Source organism: Lepidothrix coronata, unplaced genomic scaffold, assembly GCF_001604755.1.
Source record: "Lepidothrix coronata isolate B3197 unplaced genomic scaffold, Lepidothrix_coronata-1.0 Scaffold120, whole genome shotgun sequence".
NCBI lineage: Eukaryota > Metazoa > Chordata > Aves > Passeriformes > Pipridae > Lepidothrix > Lepidothrix coronata.
In genome coordinates, this window is record NW_016690300.1 from 1144538 (window position 1) to 1162705 (window position 18168).

Below are 18168 nucleotides of genomic sequence, written 5' to 3' on the forward strand. Positions count from 1 at the left end.
TATAGTTCCCTAAAAGTTTTCCATTTATAATTTTTTAAAATCTGATTTATCAGCACAATGGAAGTGATGGAAACCTTTTCAGTAAAGACTATGCTGACACACATTTGTAATGTAGTGTAAAGCCACTCTGCAGACTTCTTCTTTCATCTGCTGTGCTGTATATAATGTCTCCTTATTATTAAGAGTATATCACAAGAAAATTATTATCAAAGAGATAAGAGTTGCCTTTCATAGTTTTATTAATCTTAAACAGGATAAAGATCATTTAGATAAAAGGAGACAGACTTCAGCAAAGCAGCATTTTCTCAAAGCAAGTTTTTTCGTGTTTCTGAGTCCAAACTATGATATTGAAGATGTAGATATATAGGAATGTTTACTTTTCTAATTCAGCTTCTAAATATATATATATATATCAAAATTTGATCTTCATTGTGATTATCAGATGAGTGTGTGGTAAGAAAGCATGTGATGACCATAGTACTTGCTTTGCATTTACACTGACCAGTCTGGAATCAGTTTTTGCTGTACTTGATATGAATTCTTACAGTGCCTCAAAGCAAATTTATAATAAATCATGTTGAAGATTGCAAGTCAGGTGTAACTGATGTCACCTCAGATAATGCTGTTCTGAGCACTGAAGATGGATTTCTATTTTTAAACTCTTTGCTAAGCATCTAAATTAATGATAATACAAAGTTTGTGTTACCAGTCAGTGCAGTCAGCTTTAATAACCTTACAGTGAGAATGTCCTCTCAACACCTGAAATTTGTGTGTAACTCTTGTAACTTGGTCATGAACCTCCCTAACTTCTAATGAAAACTCCTACATGATAGAAACTACAGATAGAAAAGATTTTTTAGGTCACATGATTTATTTCCTTTCATTTGGCTACTGTCAGTTGATTTCCACTGTATATTTTCAGCTGTTCTTTCTAGCTGAAAAAGAAAGTAAGATTAAAGTATAAATAAAGTTTTTTATGGGTTGTGTGACCAGACTTCCATGAAGATAAATTTATACTGTCTTGGTGATACTGCTGTAAGTTTTGTCATGAAGGGACCTCATAATGGTTGCTTCTTTACTTCTTCTTCATGCTCCATCTGCCCTATACGGTGGAGTAAATTAAAAGAAACTGAAAATAAAACATATGTGAATAGTGGGCTGGTAAGGAACTTGCATGGTTTTGAAGACAAGGCAGTCAGAAGCTTTCACTTCCAAGTAGTAAAATTATGCAAGCTACTAATTATATACCCAGAATGATCTACCTTAGAAAGCACAGGATATTTTAAAAGCACATCAAAAAACAAGTTATGATCCCATTCAATATGAAAAGAAGCTAGGCTAAACTTAAAAAAAAGTAGATTTAAGTGCTCTAGGTGCTAAATTTGCATACTTAGATATTGAAATACCTCTGGAAACCTCATCTTAAGAATGGTTCATTCTGTAGTGGCATATCCTCAGATTCCTTGTTGTTGCTTTTTGTTTATTCAAGAAAAGCCTGGGAATTAGGCCTTACCTAAGTGCTGTCCATGCTCTGACCATGCACTGTGATGCAGGATGGCATTGCATGTATGACTCTGGAAGACAATGCCACAGCTGGTAGCAAGCACAGACATAGCACAGTAAAAGAGCACTTTATTGCTGAGCTCACTTTATGAGCCTGACAACAATCCATAGCTTGTTTTTGCTGAGGGGAATCTGGTGACCTTGGAATAGGGTGAAGCATGAACTAGTGAAATCATTTATCATTCTTACTGTGGAACAGTAAAATTTATGATACCAGCTGCTTTGGGCTCTGTCTACTCCACAAGACTACTCATTGTTTCAAGGCACTGACCAAGAAGGTGAGCTTATTGTCATTCCAAGTTTAATTTAATTTTCTAGCTCTCATTTCTGTGGTGGATGTGTATGGCACACAGCCTAGTAGCAGACTCCATTCTTGGCTGAGTACAAGGATCCACGTAACATTTTATGTAGTTGTACCTGAGCAGTGCATCTGAAGCCTCATGTTACCACATGACCATAACAGTCTTGCATAAAAGTGCCTGAAACCTTTACACAGTAGTGGCTGCCAAGTTACCTCCAGGAAGATTGTGTCTTTAAGTTAGTTCAGAAACCTAAGGACTTATTTGCAGTGTGGCTTTCAGGGTATTTAGCCCTATTTGTCACGTTAGACTGAATGGCCTTTGCAAGGTGAATTTTTCGCTTCCTGTGCTGAGGATGCACAACCTGATAGTGCCATAACCCTGGGCTTGTGTGCCTTTAGTGTGACAGGTTAACACAGGAGATGAGTATCTGCAGAAGGTGCTGCTATTCAGAGGTAACAGACTTTACACTGAAGGCATCCTTATTATTTATAAGAAACACGAAGGGGAAAAAAAATTAGATAGTCCAGTTTCATCCTTTTTGAAATTAACTATTTTAGTTATGGGAGAATCCATTACCAGTAATCTGGGAAAAGGTACAGAAAGAACCATGTTAAAGAAAACCAGTTGAAATCTGTAATGCTGGGTAATAAAAACTGTGGTTTTCCCCAACAACTGCAACAGATGCCCAGGTAGAGGTGTTTCCTTCCCTTTACTTATTCCAGCTTCCTTGGAAATGCAGGTGTTACCTTTGTTTCAGAATCATGACCTTAGTCCTGAGTTTCCCATGCAAAGGTTTAAATTGAGTATCATGATGTGTTTGTCAGCTTTTTTTGTGATTTCTTTTCTCATATTTAACTATTAGACACTTTTTAAACCCGAGACCTTATTACAAAAGGTTTTGTCACCAAAGTCAGTAAAAGGCACCTAAATCACTATCTAATTGTCTCAAATGGATAGAAAGATAGATGCGATTTTAAGTGAATTATTTGGGCAGACAAATATACATTTGGGCCATCTAAGAATAATATATAAAATATAAAAACTGTTTCTTTGAAATTCTTGGAAAGCTGTGAACCAAATCAAAATAATAGTTCAGATAATGAACCAAGTCATTCAAGCATTTGGTGACAGTGGAAAACATACCATTAAATAGGACAATGCACAATGTATTTCACACTCTGTTCATCACGGATATTACATTTTTCATACAAATATGAGGATAGTCAAGCCAAAAGGCATTTTTCCTTCCCCCAAATCAATAAAATAGGAACACTCTTTTTTTAGTGGAAGAAGGCATCTGAGCCAGAAATTAACAATTTTTTCACGTACTTATTTTTATTCACAATGGAAAATTATTTTCAGGATGTTATCACTCTGAAAATAGTCTTCCAGCCCACAGGCAAAATTGGTATTGATCCCATTAAAAAAACAGGGAATGTGCTGCATGATCTGGAGTCATTCTAAGTCAGCAAAAAATTGATAAACATGCAGAAAGTTACTGTTTCTTTTCTAAGATGAAATAAATTGCTTTGAATAATCCAAAATAAACCTGCAGTGCTTTTAATTGTGGAAAAGCCCCAAACACTCACTTGTAAAACAGGAAGTAGAGAAAGAGGTTTAGATAAATCTGAATATGCTGCAATCTGTGTCTGTGTGAGCACGTGGATGCTGAAGGATCAAGGCAAGGCCTCCATTTGTATTTAATCACTTCACCGAGCACACACACACAAGTAGGGTCTTTACCCACAGAAAGAGCCATGTCCAGTCAAACCCTTCATCCCCAGCTGCTGTGCAAGGACATTATAGACCAGGAACTGACTTCTGAAGAAATTGATATTGCATGCTAAGAGAGTAAAGTGACATTGATTTGGTATCTGGACTTTTTTTTTTTAAACAGCAGCATTTTTCTGAGTGAAAGTTGTTCTTATATGTTGGATTTTTAGAAAGTGATTAGTTGTGTGCATCTGGTTTTGAGAACACCATTCAAATCATGAAAACTGTAAGTGGCCTCCCTCTCAGAGAGAGAGAAAATGAGTGAATACTGAGGGACAGAACACAGTATTCTCAGTCCTGGAGGGTTAAGGGTTCACCGAGGAGACAGGATGGTGCAAGTTTCCATCATCTCTGTGCATGAAATTTCCCCTCTTAGATAAGAGACCTCAGGCTTGCCAGTCCCACGCTTTCCAACATGCACTGCTTCATGCATACACCTTTAATAAAACTGCGGAGAGAAATCAGATTTTTTCCTATAGAACCAGTAAGAGAGAAATGATAAATGAATCACACTAATCCTGCAACAGGGATGAAATAATTCCAGAACTCAAAAAGTCTTTGCCAAATTTTTATTCAGCATCTTGCTTCAAAACAGTTTTTGGTAGCACAAGGATGAGTCACCAGTGCTGATAAATTCCCGAAAATTTTCTTTGAGATCCCAACTGAAAGAAGCTCCTTTAATATATGTTTTTAATGGAACTGCTACATCACTGCTAATAACAAAATCTTTACAAACTGCTCCCAGTGGCTGTCCAGAACTTGCTTTATGACATACAAATTTCCTCTGGGCCAGCTCTGAAGTATTGCCTACAGATTGATCTGGTGATGTGCATTTCTGATTTCTGCAGTCCAGCCCAGTGTGAAAGGCACTGACTGCTCTGTGCTTCTGTAAAACTTCTGCAACCCTTAAGGAGCAACCAAGCTGAGCATTTTATCATTTCTATATTTTCGTTTGCTAGAAATTACTTGGATATGTTTCTGGTTTTATGTTCTGTATTTTGCAATTGTCTCAATTTTTTGACCGTGGCAGCTTTATTACAGTGGTTTGGGATTTTCAGACCTGTTTGTGCTGTCCTACTGTTCCCAAAGACTTAAGATGAGTGAGGACAGCTCTCATGAAAATGATACCTGTTATGTGTTGGTTTTTGACTCTTACATGGGAAACTGTTCTTCAGATATGTAGTTATGGTTGTTATCAAGGGAAGTTAGAACTACTGGAACCACTAAGCCCTTTAGACCCTAAGACACCTACTTTTTTTGATCAAATCAGACCAAGAAAAAAAAAAAAAAAAGGAAGGAAATTCTGCACAGAATAAAAAGGAATTTAAAACTGGCTGTAGTATCATGAGATAATAACAAGTATAATGCTCTTTCAGCACACTCTGGGAAGGCCCCAAAAAATTCTTAGAGAATATCTTGATAGGGAGTTATTGATATGCCTAAACAAGCTGGATTAAAGTGTCTGTTAACTTGCTCTGTTCCAACAGTACTCTGGGAACTCTAGAAATATAAAGCCTAGGACTGAAATTCCCTATCAAGCTATAATGTGAAAGTGAATAGTCACATTTGCTTTCTTATTTTTCAGCTATTGCTAATATTTTTATTTTACACTGTCCCTGATTTATCACTTGTGCCACCAGAGTTTCTACAAAACATTCACAAACTGTTTTGAAAATGTTGCTGAACAGCCAGAGCTGTTACTTGGGCAATTTTCTGAGGCACCTCTGTTTATCTTTCAAGAAAAGCAGGTTGGCTTTGGAGCATTCAGGTGGTGGTTGCAGCATTTCACTAAGGTAGAACTGACATCTTTGTCCTCCCAAACACAGGTTAGGAGAAAAAGAGGCTGTGCCATAAATAAATATAAATTCATTTGTGTATGTGCACGAGCTGTTTATTCCAGCCTTAGAGATTTCTGGATGTCTGTAGTTCAGGAAGGAAGGATGGTGTTGATTTTCCATTGATTTGCTTTCCACATCTGGGTAGTCTTTTGGCAATGTCAAAGGCTACAAAGGCATATGTTTAAGCACATGATGAAAAATTATGTAAAAACGAAAAAATGAGCAGCTTTTCTAGTTATACAATTAAAAAGTAAACACAGGGTGTAGTCATCAAGTGTTGCTGAACTGACATGTTTGCTTGATGCAATTTAGTGACAAGCAAGGTGGATTATAATAGAATTATTTCATCGTGAATGAACTACGGATCTAATTTACTAAGACACATGGAAGTTACAGCATGACAGCACAAAGACATGCTGCAGATACAGTACATAATCAGGGTTTTCAGGTGCTTTTATCTGTCAGTATGATTAAGCAATTTCATTATTTAAAGTTGTAATTAAGCCATCCATATTTTTGAAACCCATTGTGAACATCCGTATTACACATTACGAGTTTCAAGGCTACAAAAGCAGCTCACAGCCTGCATGCAAATTAGTTTGCAAACTCTTACAGTGTTGTCACAATGCAACACTGAATGTATGTTACATAGAAAGGTTCTTATTTGAAAGCTGGTTTTTTTTTATCTAATGCAGTTATTTACTTGCACCCACCAAGGCAAGAAATAGGAATCCTCATTCCAGGAACGCTGGATTCCAGGAATGAGAGTCTGATGAAGCTCATCACTGATTATTTCAGCTCATTAGGCCAGAGAGAATGCAGCAGGTTGTTCTGCCCAGCTGGTGCTGTGCAGAAGATACCCCAGGGCATGTGTTTTTCTGAGGGCAATGGAGTTGCTTCTTATGGAATAGAGGTTGGTAGACAGTAGGAAATAATATGGTCTTACAGGGAAAACTTTCCTGGCCAATATCCAAAGCAGAATCGATGGCAAGAGGGAATCATTTGCACAGCTCAAGAGCAGGTGCTGGGTTGAGAAGAGCATGATATTAATAATGGGAAATTCTGACAAATGCAATAAAAGGGTAGATCACGTTATGGTCAGATTCCAGTGAGCTCAGTCTGCCACGCTGAGAAAACGGAATGGAAATCTTCCATTTGCATTGTTGTCCATAAATCCATCTTGTTATTAGACTAGAAAACTAAAGCTTACAGAAATCAAATTCTTTTCTACTGAAATGTCCATTAAAAAGGAAGTAGAACTTGATCTACTAATCTGAAGTAGAACTTTATCTACTAATCTTCCCCTTCAGTACTTTACTCACCAAATTTTATTTTCTTATATTTATTATTCAATTTGTCCTGCATGTACATGGTGCAACCTTGGCAAAGAAAGAGATGGACTTTATATATCATCTTAAAATTCCTTCCAGCCTTATATATGATCCTTTATGTAATGCCTAATATTCTAAAAGTATATTATTATGGTTGTTAATGGTTTAATAAAACTTATATCAGTAATTTGTCATGTGAGAGTAACCATATAAATAATTCCACACCCAAGACGGTAGGAGTCATTTAGCTGTAGTATGGATTTGTCAGTTCTCACTACACCACCTCCATAGATCATTGAAATCAATATTCTTATTTGCAGAACTCCTGGGATGCATTAGGAATGACTGTGGTGGGTAAACCAAATGTTTGATTTACATGATTTTGAAGAAAAGATCAATTTCACTTTTCATAAAGAGCTCTACTTTTTAAAAAATATGGACTGTCTTAAGACATAGATTTAAAAAACACTTTCTGCGTTCACCAGGCTTTCAGAAGAATTGATATCTATTGGCCATATTGAACTTTTATGATATTAGTGTGTTTATTTGCTGCAGAAAGTAAAAAATTCCTGAGGGCTGCATTAAGCACCTGCAGAAATTATAAGCCAGTGCTTCCACTGGTGTGAATGTGTGCAGTTGTCAGTGCAACTGCTCCTGCACTGGCTGAGAATCTAAACCTTTGCTTTCTTACCAAATGAATATTCACTCTCTAAGAACAAAGGGAACATCAGCAGCTTTTAAATAAGATCAGGGTAGCTGTGAAGGTTTTTAGTTCAATGCCACCATTTAAAAATGCAGTCTTCAGGTTGCACTTGGAGCCATCAGCTTTGCCAGAGCATGACAAACCCAGGATTACTTCAAAATTTAGCATTAGCCACCATCTCAGCCCTGATTAGGTTACAAATAATTGTCAATCCATTTATAGTTTTGTAGTAGTATTAGTGCTGGCTAGAAAATGGAAATCCTTATGAATAATTTTGTGTCTTAAAAGCATTTTTTACTTTAGAGTTGCACATTCTTTGTAAGCAGGAAATTAACCCTACAGAAGCTTCCTAGGCAGGCAAAAGTAGAATCCTCACTTTAATTTTTCATTGGCAGAAGTTGTTTTCAAATGGAAATGTAAGTGCAACTTTAATGTTAGAAACTGTGACTTTATTGAATCATAATTTCATGAAAGTTCCTGACATTCTTTGGTATTATTATTAATAGCTGGGATGGTTTTTAGTTTTAGGGGTTTTTAAGTATTTGCATATTAAAGTCATAACAATCTTCCATCAGCAAGTAAATTTCCCAAAAGAAACATCCCTATGCCACAGATGTTGCACAGAGTTCTAGTAGTGTATTATAACATATCTTCCAATTTTAAAATACCCTCACAGCAGCTAGTTAAGTTCCTCATTTACTCAAGCCTGCTTAAAAATAGACAAAAAGCTGCAGACTGATACTGCACAGATCTTCCTAGACCTGTGCTAGTGTTCTTCCAAATGGACAGTTAATGGATTCAAGACACTCGAGAGTTTTACTGCATTTTTTCGAGCAGTTAATCAGAGTCCAGGGTCTTGCTAAGTTATTTTCCAGTCTTACAATGGCTCTTTTATTACCAGCTCAGTCTCTCCCTTTCAATTTTTTTATTCCAATTAACCTGTGGACTCAGATTTGTTCAGAGTAATTTACTGTTGTTGTTGTAATTGGATGCATAGCCTGCATGGCATTTTTTATTCTTCCATAAGTGGCCTCACACTCTCACTCAGGCATCTCTGCTGACACTCCTGGATTTGGCTGCGCTCCTGAGTAAGGGTTTGCTGTCATGCTCCATGGCCAGCACACAGACCCTGATTTCAAATTCAGTCTTCATTTACCATATGCTGAATATTTAACCAAATGTGGCTGATTTAATGAAGATTCTTGCAGTAAGTAACTTATCAGCCAGCACTCAGCTAAAGTCAACAGGAGAACTGGGATCACAGTTCAGTGTATTACAATTCAAACAGAAAATTCTGTTATTAATCTGACTCTGGTGTGTATGCAGTGGAAGACCATTGTACTTTGTATGCAGAGGTGACAGGAAATTCCAGTTTCCTTCAGATGTCTGCTGTAAGGGAGCTTGGTGACTGTCAGACTTTGAGTCCTTGCAGGACTCTTCTTCCTTTCTTTCACCGTCACTTTCTAGTTCCAGTGGACTAATTGTGTTTTGATTTCAGAAATACACAGCCCTGAGTTGGCATACAATTCACCTCTGGACTTATCTTTAAGTATTTCAGCAGTTACAGTGATTTCCTGTCATGTAAGACTTCTATATTAATTGGTTTGAATTTATTATAATATACTTTAGGGGAGCATATTGAATGTTTTGTCCTCAATACTCAGATTTTTTTCTTCCTTTTTTTTTCTTTAAAAAAAGTTATTTACAGTTTTGAAAATTAACACCTGAATGAACTATTTGAAAAAACTAAAAGGCATATTTTTCAGTGTTCGGGTTTTTTTTCCTGAAGAACCTCTTGTCCCATTTCTAGCAATAGTAATTTCATTTTAAGAATATGTCTGCAATCCAGTAGTCATTTTCCATCAGCAAAACAGTGCTTCACAGGGAAAATTTCAACCAGTTCAACTGTGAATACATGTTTGAACCTTGAAATAATTACTTTAATGAGATCCATAAAACTTTAAGGGTTTGTGCAACACTGATATTGAAAATTTCTTCCCACAGTCTATTTGTTTCATGTCCCTAACATCAACCCAGAACTATTCTGGGATGCAGACCTTCAATGCTGACTTGTTTCCTCCCATAAAAACACTAAGAACCTGATCATGATTAGTACTGAAAGCAAGCTATATATTGACAAAATAACAACATTCTCAGGCAAAGTCACAAACATAGCTGATAACTAATTATCTCAGTATGGTATATAACATATAATCAGCCTGTCTGCAAAATGCCAGCTATGTAATTAAAGTCCCCGTTTCAGTAAAGAGACTGTGTATAATATTTGGGTTGTATAATTTCCTGACTTATCCCTGAGTATAAATACAGAAGTGTGGATACACAACCATTCTTCACTTTACAGAAATTATTAATGTAGCCAAATATGACTCATTGCAACCTTTAGCTGCATTAAAAACAAAATATCCTTTGCTTTTCTCTGCATTATGTCCTAATTGCCTGCTGGAACTGAGGTGAATCCAACACTAATCTGAACGGAGAAGGAGCATCTATTTCTGATGTGTCTTTCTGCTGCTGTGGGTCCCTCCATCTCAGGCTGCAGCAATATTCAAAACTGTTAAAGGGCTAGGTTCCATGGGATTCACACTAAGTGCTTCTCTGGAGGTATCCTCTCAATTAAATGTGAGAGTTGTGTAAGAGCAGAAATTCTTTCATCTCTGATTTGCACTGTGCACCTTCAACACAGCAAATATCTTTCAAGCAAATCACCTTTCTCAAAACGTGGAAATTGTGAAAGGTGTTCAGTGCCTGTGTCAGCTCCATCTTCCTTTGCTGAGTAGGTTTAAAGCAACCCTTGCAAGTGGTCTCAACACTTCCTTCCGAGCTAGGAAACCTTTGAAGAGGGATTTGCCAGGCGATAGAAAGCCTTCGAAGAGCCAGCAGTACCATTGCCTAAAGGAGAGCTCTCAGGAGGGCTTTCTTCTGTGTGCAGAATAACCTGGGAATCCTGGCATTTTCCAGATGGTAGGTGAGAACAGAGGTATCAAGTCTGGATATTTATTTAATGAATTAAACCCAGCACATAACGCTTCCTCTGGGATTTGAATTGATAAAGGGAGTCTAACAAAGTGAGTGATGTGTGCAGGTGGGAATGTGTGAGAGGGAGGAGACAGAAGGTCTCTTCAGAATGTGTTTTTAGAATTGAGCACAAGTGTTTGCTCTCAAAAGCAAACAAACCCCAACCAGCCTGTTTTCTTTGTCTCTGGAGTCTACTTTGCACTAATCACACCCTCTGTACCTTCACAACGTCCAAAGAACTGACTGAACCAAGCATTGTACTTGTTCAGACACCAGCAGCAAGGGAAGGATATATCATCCTATTTTGAACAGTGACAACCTCCTTTTTCTCAGTTTTGGAAAGGACATTAATAATGCAAAAATGTAAGACTAACACAATTTGGGCTTCAGTGTTATCCCTAATCTCTTCGGTAACTTCCCGTTGATGTGCTCATGAACATAATGTGTAGTGTTTGGAAATAAAACAGTTTCACTCTTTGTAAAAGCATTAATAGCCAAAATTAAAAAAATTGATTGAAAACTTCAATAAAATAATGTCAATCTGAGATCAGGCCTCAGACTGTGAAACAAATGATGTCTTTGGGCTCTTTCAGTTAGGTAGGGGGTCAAAGAATCTGGTGGTTTTCATATTTTTCCCTTAATGTTATTCTTATTTGTTAAGTGGTAAATGTGTTCTGTTTGTGTATAATTCTCAAGGGCTATCTCCTGAAGCCTTTGCATTTTTTAATCTTTGATCATATATATAGATTTGGATATATCACATTTATAGTAGTTTCTGTAATGTAGAGATACTTAACAGAAAATTTATACTGACAAACCATAGTGTAGATCAATATCTGGCATATAAATAAAATAATCATAGAAGCCCTTTAAATTAGGGGGCAGGAAATTAAGCTTGTAATGTTTATTCTGGCTAAGATTTTGGTTGTTCTTTTCATTCCTCAGATTCAGGTAGGTAATGGTAGATCTTAAAAAATGTTCCCATGTTTCATTATTAGGTAGAAAGTGCATTCATCTCAGAATATTGATCATTCTTTCCATTTAGAAAGAAGCAGTTTTCCACCCTGATAGGACCAAGGAAGTATTTTATTGAGCCTGACAAGCTGCAGCATTCATGGTGGGAGGTATAATGCTTCTTTCATCCCTTTCTTTTTTTGCTCTCCTCAGCAGTAGATTTCCCAGGGCAAATCCATGCTCACAATGGCCAAGCTGCATTTCCAAAGCAAAGTCCTTTGCATTAACTATCCTTAATAGTTTTATTTATTCTTTTCTGTGTGGAGGTAACTAATTTTTTGGATATTGGTATGGGCTGCAAATAAATGGCAGTAACCATTACATTAACTGAGAGCCTCTCACAAGGACCATCAGTGTAACTTCCCCTTTTAAAAGGGAAGATATTTGGAAGCAGTGGGTGTGTCCAATAAAATGCTGCTTTTGGTTTGGCTGCTAAAAATATATGAATGGGTGGGATGATCTTTTGAATAAAATTGACAAAGAGCATAGTTAAAGTTCCTACATTAATAGAACTGGGATATTATAATAATTTCCATCCACAAATATTGCATGTGCAGGAACCAATCAAATGCTAATCTTTGTTTTAAAAACCACATAGGGTGCTTTTCTAGATCATCTTCTGGCTTTGATAATAGAAGGGGCTTCCACTGGCCAAATATCAATTTACAGAGGAGAAATTCTTCTTTGACAATACTGATTTTTCAAGTGAACTTAAAACTTTTCTGAATAATTTTAGAGGAGTAAAAGGGAAGCTGGAGGCTTATTTGAAACCAGCATGTGGTTAGCATTTCTCATTGTTGTTTTAGCATTATTTAAGCACTTGTTAAAATTAGTTTTAGGCTGTAGCTCATGTTACTTGCTGATGTGAAGAAGGTGGTAATTGTAGAGCACGGACTTATAGGGTAGCAATGAGTTTGGTGGGTCCTGTATCTGTAGTTTTGTTTTCTGTTACTGACTTACACCACAAATTGTCTAGTAGCAAATAATGTGAATGAGATTTAAAATTTGGTAAAAATCCCTTTTATAAATTATTTGGGGTTTTCAACACAGATTTATGAACCTTTGTAATAACCTTTTTATTACACAGTATTTCAAGTGAGGCCTCGTTCTCCCAAGTTGCATATTTACTCACTAAATACAGAAAATATCTGGTTTTGTAAGATATTTTGCCAAAACTGCCTATGTGTATATATTTCTGTATTTTTGAGCAGGACTTGCAGAGGAGATGTCATGTGTTCCACACTACCAGCGTATGTTCAGGTCTGTGCAGCACTTGTAGACATCCTATCCAGTGGTGGGTTGACCTCAGCCACCTCTAACCTGGCAGCATTATGTGAATTTTCCCAGCAGTAACGCTGCAAATATGGGAGTGCCACACTTCAGCTGTCTTTTGGCATTTGACTAAGACACGTCTTGTTTGAAAAACTGTGATAAGCTTTATATCAGAGCGGGGAGCTGGAAAATTCATTGTGATTGTTAGGCCTGCATGTGGTGCACTCAGGTGATGCAGGGCTGTCTTTTTTCCCTTTTGCTGAAATGTGATGGTCAAATGTTATAATGGTTTAATGCTGTCTGCAGCTCTGTTAACTCAGAAGTTGAACTTTTGTCATTGTATAATGAACGTAAACAGATGGTAAATGCATTTCTTTTTCAATCATACTGTGTGCTTGTTTTCAAGAGGTGACAGACATCAGGTGGGGGGCTCTGCAGCCTGGCTGAGGACACTAAATTTGGACCTTCATTTTCTTGTCACTGAACGGGCTTTTGAAGATTTTCTGCTGATGAAAGCTAAAGCGACTGTCAGTCTCTTTGAAACTCTTCAAAGTAATGGGGTTTTTTTCATTGACTTTATAGGGGATTTAGCTACCTATTTTATGAAGAGGAGACACGCTTAAAATGCACAGCCAACTTCCACACCTAAATTAGAGAAGTTATTGCCTCTTCTTCTAGCCCCAGGTGGCTTGTGGCCTGTATACTTATTTTTAAAATCTATAAAGACAAGAGAGAAGGAGCTATAAAGCATACGGGTGAAAAATAGCATCTCTCAGTCAAAGAGATCAGAGAGCACAGAATTGGTCACAGCTGGTTATGGTTAGTTGAGTATGAAAAGCTGAGCAGAAATTGCCTGCTGTAGGTGTGGGCAGCATAGAGTTTATCTGCTGATAAACACTGCTATATAAATAGTTTACTCACCTTTTCATTTCGTGCTACTCTGTTGATGAATGAATGTGCAAGTCAAAAGTAATCATTTGCGTTTTCTTAAAGAAAAATGTTTTGGTTTAACAAGGATTCAGGATTTGAAGAGATTCAATGAGCTCATGATCTCTTTACAAATTTGGAGTGGCACTTTTGAGATCTGTGGAAGTTCTGTCATATGAGGAATATCAGGCATAAAAACTTCATTTTACTCTGGGTTCTTTTCTTTTAATTTTCTACCATGCTGTGTTTTATTTTGGTTTGGGAACTTCTGAGTAGAATGCTCATGGAAATGCTTGCATTTATTAAAGTGTTATATTTGTTCTAATGAAGATGTTTAAATTTTTAGCCACTGTTAAAGGAATTTAAAAAAAAATGCTAAGGAAGTCCAATGAATGGGGGCTTTTTTGTGTAAAATGAACATTTTCTGATACCTAGTAAATACTTCTTCCTTAAGAGGACGGCTAAACCCCAAAGTTACCTAATATTCCTTTAAGACAGCCTGGAAAGAGGGATTGCCCAATCCAGATCACCATGTTCAGATAGTGTTAACTGGGCTTATTTGCCAGAGGTAGAGAGAGGAAGAGAGAGATTAATTGTCAGGAAAATTGCCTTAGTGGTGAAGAATAGTCAGCATGTTACTTCCTAATTTCATGATTATTTCTTTATGGCATCATTATAATAATTTCTACAAATTATTTTACTTTATATTGCCTATCAAGACTTTGTTATTAGGTAGCTCAAGAAATATCAGTAGTAACTTTATTTAATAGTATAGTTAAGAACTTTCAGTTTTCATTGGCTATGTATCACTTCAGTAGTTTAGCCTCAATTTCAGCCCAGTTATTAAATACTTAGTTTCTGAAAACTTTTTATTTTGTATGCTCTTATAGTTTCTCTTTTTTTTTTTTAACAGTTTTTAAATCAATTTGTTGAGCTACAAGCTGTGAAAGTACCCTGAAGTCTTTACAGTTAGAGTAGTAGATTTACAGCTGGTAGAATACTACACATTGGTCTGAGAAAATACATTGATACAAGCTTTTGGAGTTTATTCATTTTAGTGATTATACCATGTGGACTTTTTGAAAACAGTGTTTCCTTTTTATTTTAAAAGTTTATTATAACCTAAAATGAAACAGATTAAAAAACAAGGTTGCAGAATATTTATGTATTTCTAAACTCCCCCCAAAGCCTGTGTGTATGTATGCACATGCATATTTTTATATATCATACATTCATACATATATATGTACCACTAAAAGCTGCAAAGGATGGCACCATTGAATTGTTTTTAATATACCCTTCCTCACCCCTCATCTCTCAGTCTTACAGTAAGGTAAAAGTCTTCAGGTTCAGTACAGAGTTGATAAGTGTCTTTTAAGAGTAAGACAGGAGAAGAATCTATCCAGGCAAATGGCCAGATATATTTCATATTAGAATGGTTTCTGATGGAAAAAGACCAGCAGTGTTGCCATGCAGGATCTCATCAGGGGACTGGAAAATAAAAAGCTGAGAGATGTCTTTGATTGTTATTTCATTCCCTGTCCTTTCTTTTTCTGCTATTAATGAGTAGAAGTTTACCATGAGATTTTTTAAAATCCTTTCTGTTTTCACACACTGAAGGTTCATTTGCAGATGACTCAAATGTCATCTGTGGTTGGAATTAAGTTGGCTTCATTAAGCGATGGAATAATAGAGTGGATATTGTGATTACAAAAGGGGGCACAGGATGCCAAGATGAAAGGCAGAGATCTCCCTGCCTGGCAGAATGCCAGCAGCATGACAAGAGAACCTGCCTAACAGAGAGGTCAGCACTACAATTAACATCCTCCTCTAGCACATGGGGCAGGTAGTTCAGAAAAAAACAGATAATACATCTTGGAAAACTCAGAGTCAGAGCTCTTTTAAACTGATGACATACACAAATCACATTAAAACCAACTCACAGTAATGAAAAATTTACCCCAGTTGCCACAGGGGGACTTGTAGTGTCTGTGTTCGCCCTCTTTTTGAGATGAAAGACATTTGCTGTGTCTGTCAACCTCCAAATAAAATGCAGTGCAGAGTTCTGCAAGATTCAGTTTTATCTCAGGAAAATCAAAGATCAAAACATGTCTTACATCTGTAAGTCTGGTGCTAAATACAGACTCACCTCTTTTAGGTCCTTCTTCTCCTTCTGCATTCATTTGAATGTACATGGAGGGGAAAGAGCTGAGGAGAGAGAAAAATAATTACTTTTATTTGTCACTACAAGGTAAATAAGAATTTCTGATTAAATACAACAAGGCATTTCCTGTGGGAACATCAGTAGCTATAAAGAAATATACTTGGTAAACATGTATATAAATGTATTCCAGGAATTAGTTTGGATAAATAGGTATTCTTGGGGTATTTATCAAGGGAAAAAAATTGTTAAAAGATGATACTTCCCTCACCAAGTTTTCTGATTTAATGGACACCCGCACTACTGTTTGACATAGTAAATAAATCATACTGCATACCAAATTGCAGAACTCAAAGTATTCTAATCAAATATTTTATCCATATTTTCTTTAAAATACCAAACAAATCTTAGGGCTGTTTCCTAAACAGTCTGTGTAAATTTTCTTTTTTAAGTGAAAGTAAACATTTAAGTTGTATAAACATTAAGCAGAAGAAAAAATATAGGCTAGGCAGTGAGTAAACAGTTGAAAATATCAGTTGGGATTAAATTTGTACTTATTTGCATATAGCATTTACTTGAGCAAAGTACATGAGAAAATACGGTGTGTTTTTCTAATGGATAGTTTTCTAAACTATCCAACCCAGTAGTTTATATTGAAGAAATGCTTCTTTTATAAGGTATCCAACTCAGTAGTTTTTACTGAAGAAATGCTTCTTTTATAAGGTATCCAACTCAGTAGTTTATATTGAAGAAATGCTTCTTTTATAAGGTATACGAACTATTATTTTAAATCGATCATCATTAAGCTGCATTATCTTTTCAATTATTGAGATTGTAAGGGCAAAGAAGTGCTTCCCAATACTTCAACTCCATTTCCTTTTTTTCAAAATGTACTGTTGTGGAAAATCTTTCTGCTTTGCTTTGCTTCCTAAATAAGGTGTCAGTATAGTGACATCTAAAGAGGGTTATGGCCATTGTTGTCAGGGTTTCATATTGTCTATGGGCACGTAACTGGTACCTCATTTGGGAGCTCGCACATGTGCCGTGGTCAGTAGAGCCTCAAGACTGACATTTTTGTGGCTCTCACCCACCTCAGTATAATCCCAACAGGTTTCTCTTCCTTTTATCTGTGCAGCCAGAGGTAGGAAACACAAACTGAGTTTCTAGATTCCTCCCCAAAGTCTATGAGGAAGCATCAGCTTCCTTCAGAGTTGCATAAGGAGCAGGGCAGTCTCTTTTGCTCCCTTCTCTGGTTAATGTTCTTCTGATTCTTAGTTGAGGCCCCAGAAATAAGGAACTAATTTCTACAATGTTCAATCTGCTTTGTTCTAGGACTGATCATACATGGTCCTTTACAAATGCAGATGTAGAAGAATGTTTATTTAATTTTCCAGGTTAACTCCCTGTATATGAAGCTATCATCACATCAGCATGTGTACTGGGGACATCCAACCTCCAGTACAGCTCCAATAGCTACGGAAAAGCTTCCTCACAAAGGAGTACAAATTACTCCACCCTATAATCATTACTGCTAACAATTGAGTACTAGTGCTTATAGTAGTAGTAGATGCTCCAGTCCCATAAGCATAAAATCAGTGGTCCACAGCAAAGCAGTCTGGTTGGTTGGGGTTTTTACTTCACTGCCACCAGCTGTCAGAATTCAGCAACTTGCTGAGAGAGACTGTGATCACATTTGAGCAGGGCTAGGGTTCAAACTGCAAGTTTTATGTGGAGATTAAGTATACAGCAATATTCTTGTGGACAAAACACTGAACTGGTAGATTCTGATGATGCTTTTTGATGTATCACCTGGTAACTGGTGGGAGTATATTGATGCCTTCTTTTCCCATATACAGTATATTTTTCTTCCATCCTCCCTTAATTAACTACCTATATACTGTATCTGTTGTCACTTCAGAGACATTGTATATTGATTTTACAGGCTAGGGGAAAAAAAAGTGTCATGTGAAGGAGCTTCTAAAGGATAAATGTAGAACAGGAAACCCAAAGAGACTATTAAAAAAAAAAAAAGAAAACAAACAACCCAGTACATAATATGGATATTTTCAAGCTTTATTTAAAGTTGTCTGAAGAGGTTGTGCAGATATTGGAGACATATTTGCAATCTGCACAGCTCCACTTAGTGGTCAAGAATATCCAGACCCTTTCCTGCAGATGTTTTAATCCTTTTCAGTTTAGCAATGCTTAGATTGAGTAACGGCCAAACAAGTGGCAAATCTCTGTCCTA

The 18168-nt window shown here is 36.7% G+C and overlaps 1 protein-coding gene across 1 annotated transcript in view; it reads left to right on the forward strand.

Annotated features, from left to right (window-relative positions):
* Nucleotides 1–18168, forward strand: part of CLSTN2 (calsyntenin 2) — a 197679-nt gene that overhangs the window by 145365 nt on the left and 34146 nt on the right. The gene's annotated exons all lie outside the window — the stretch shown is intronic.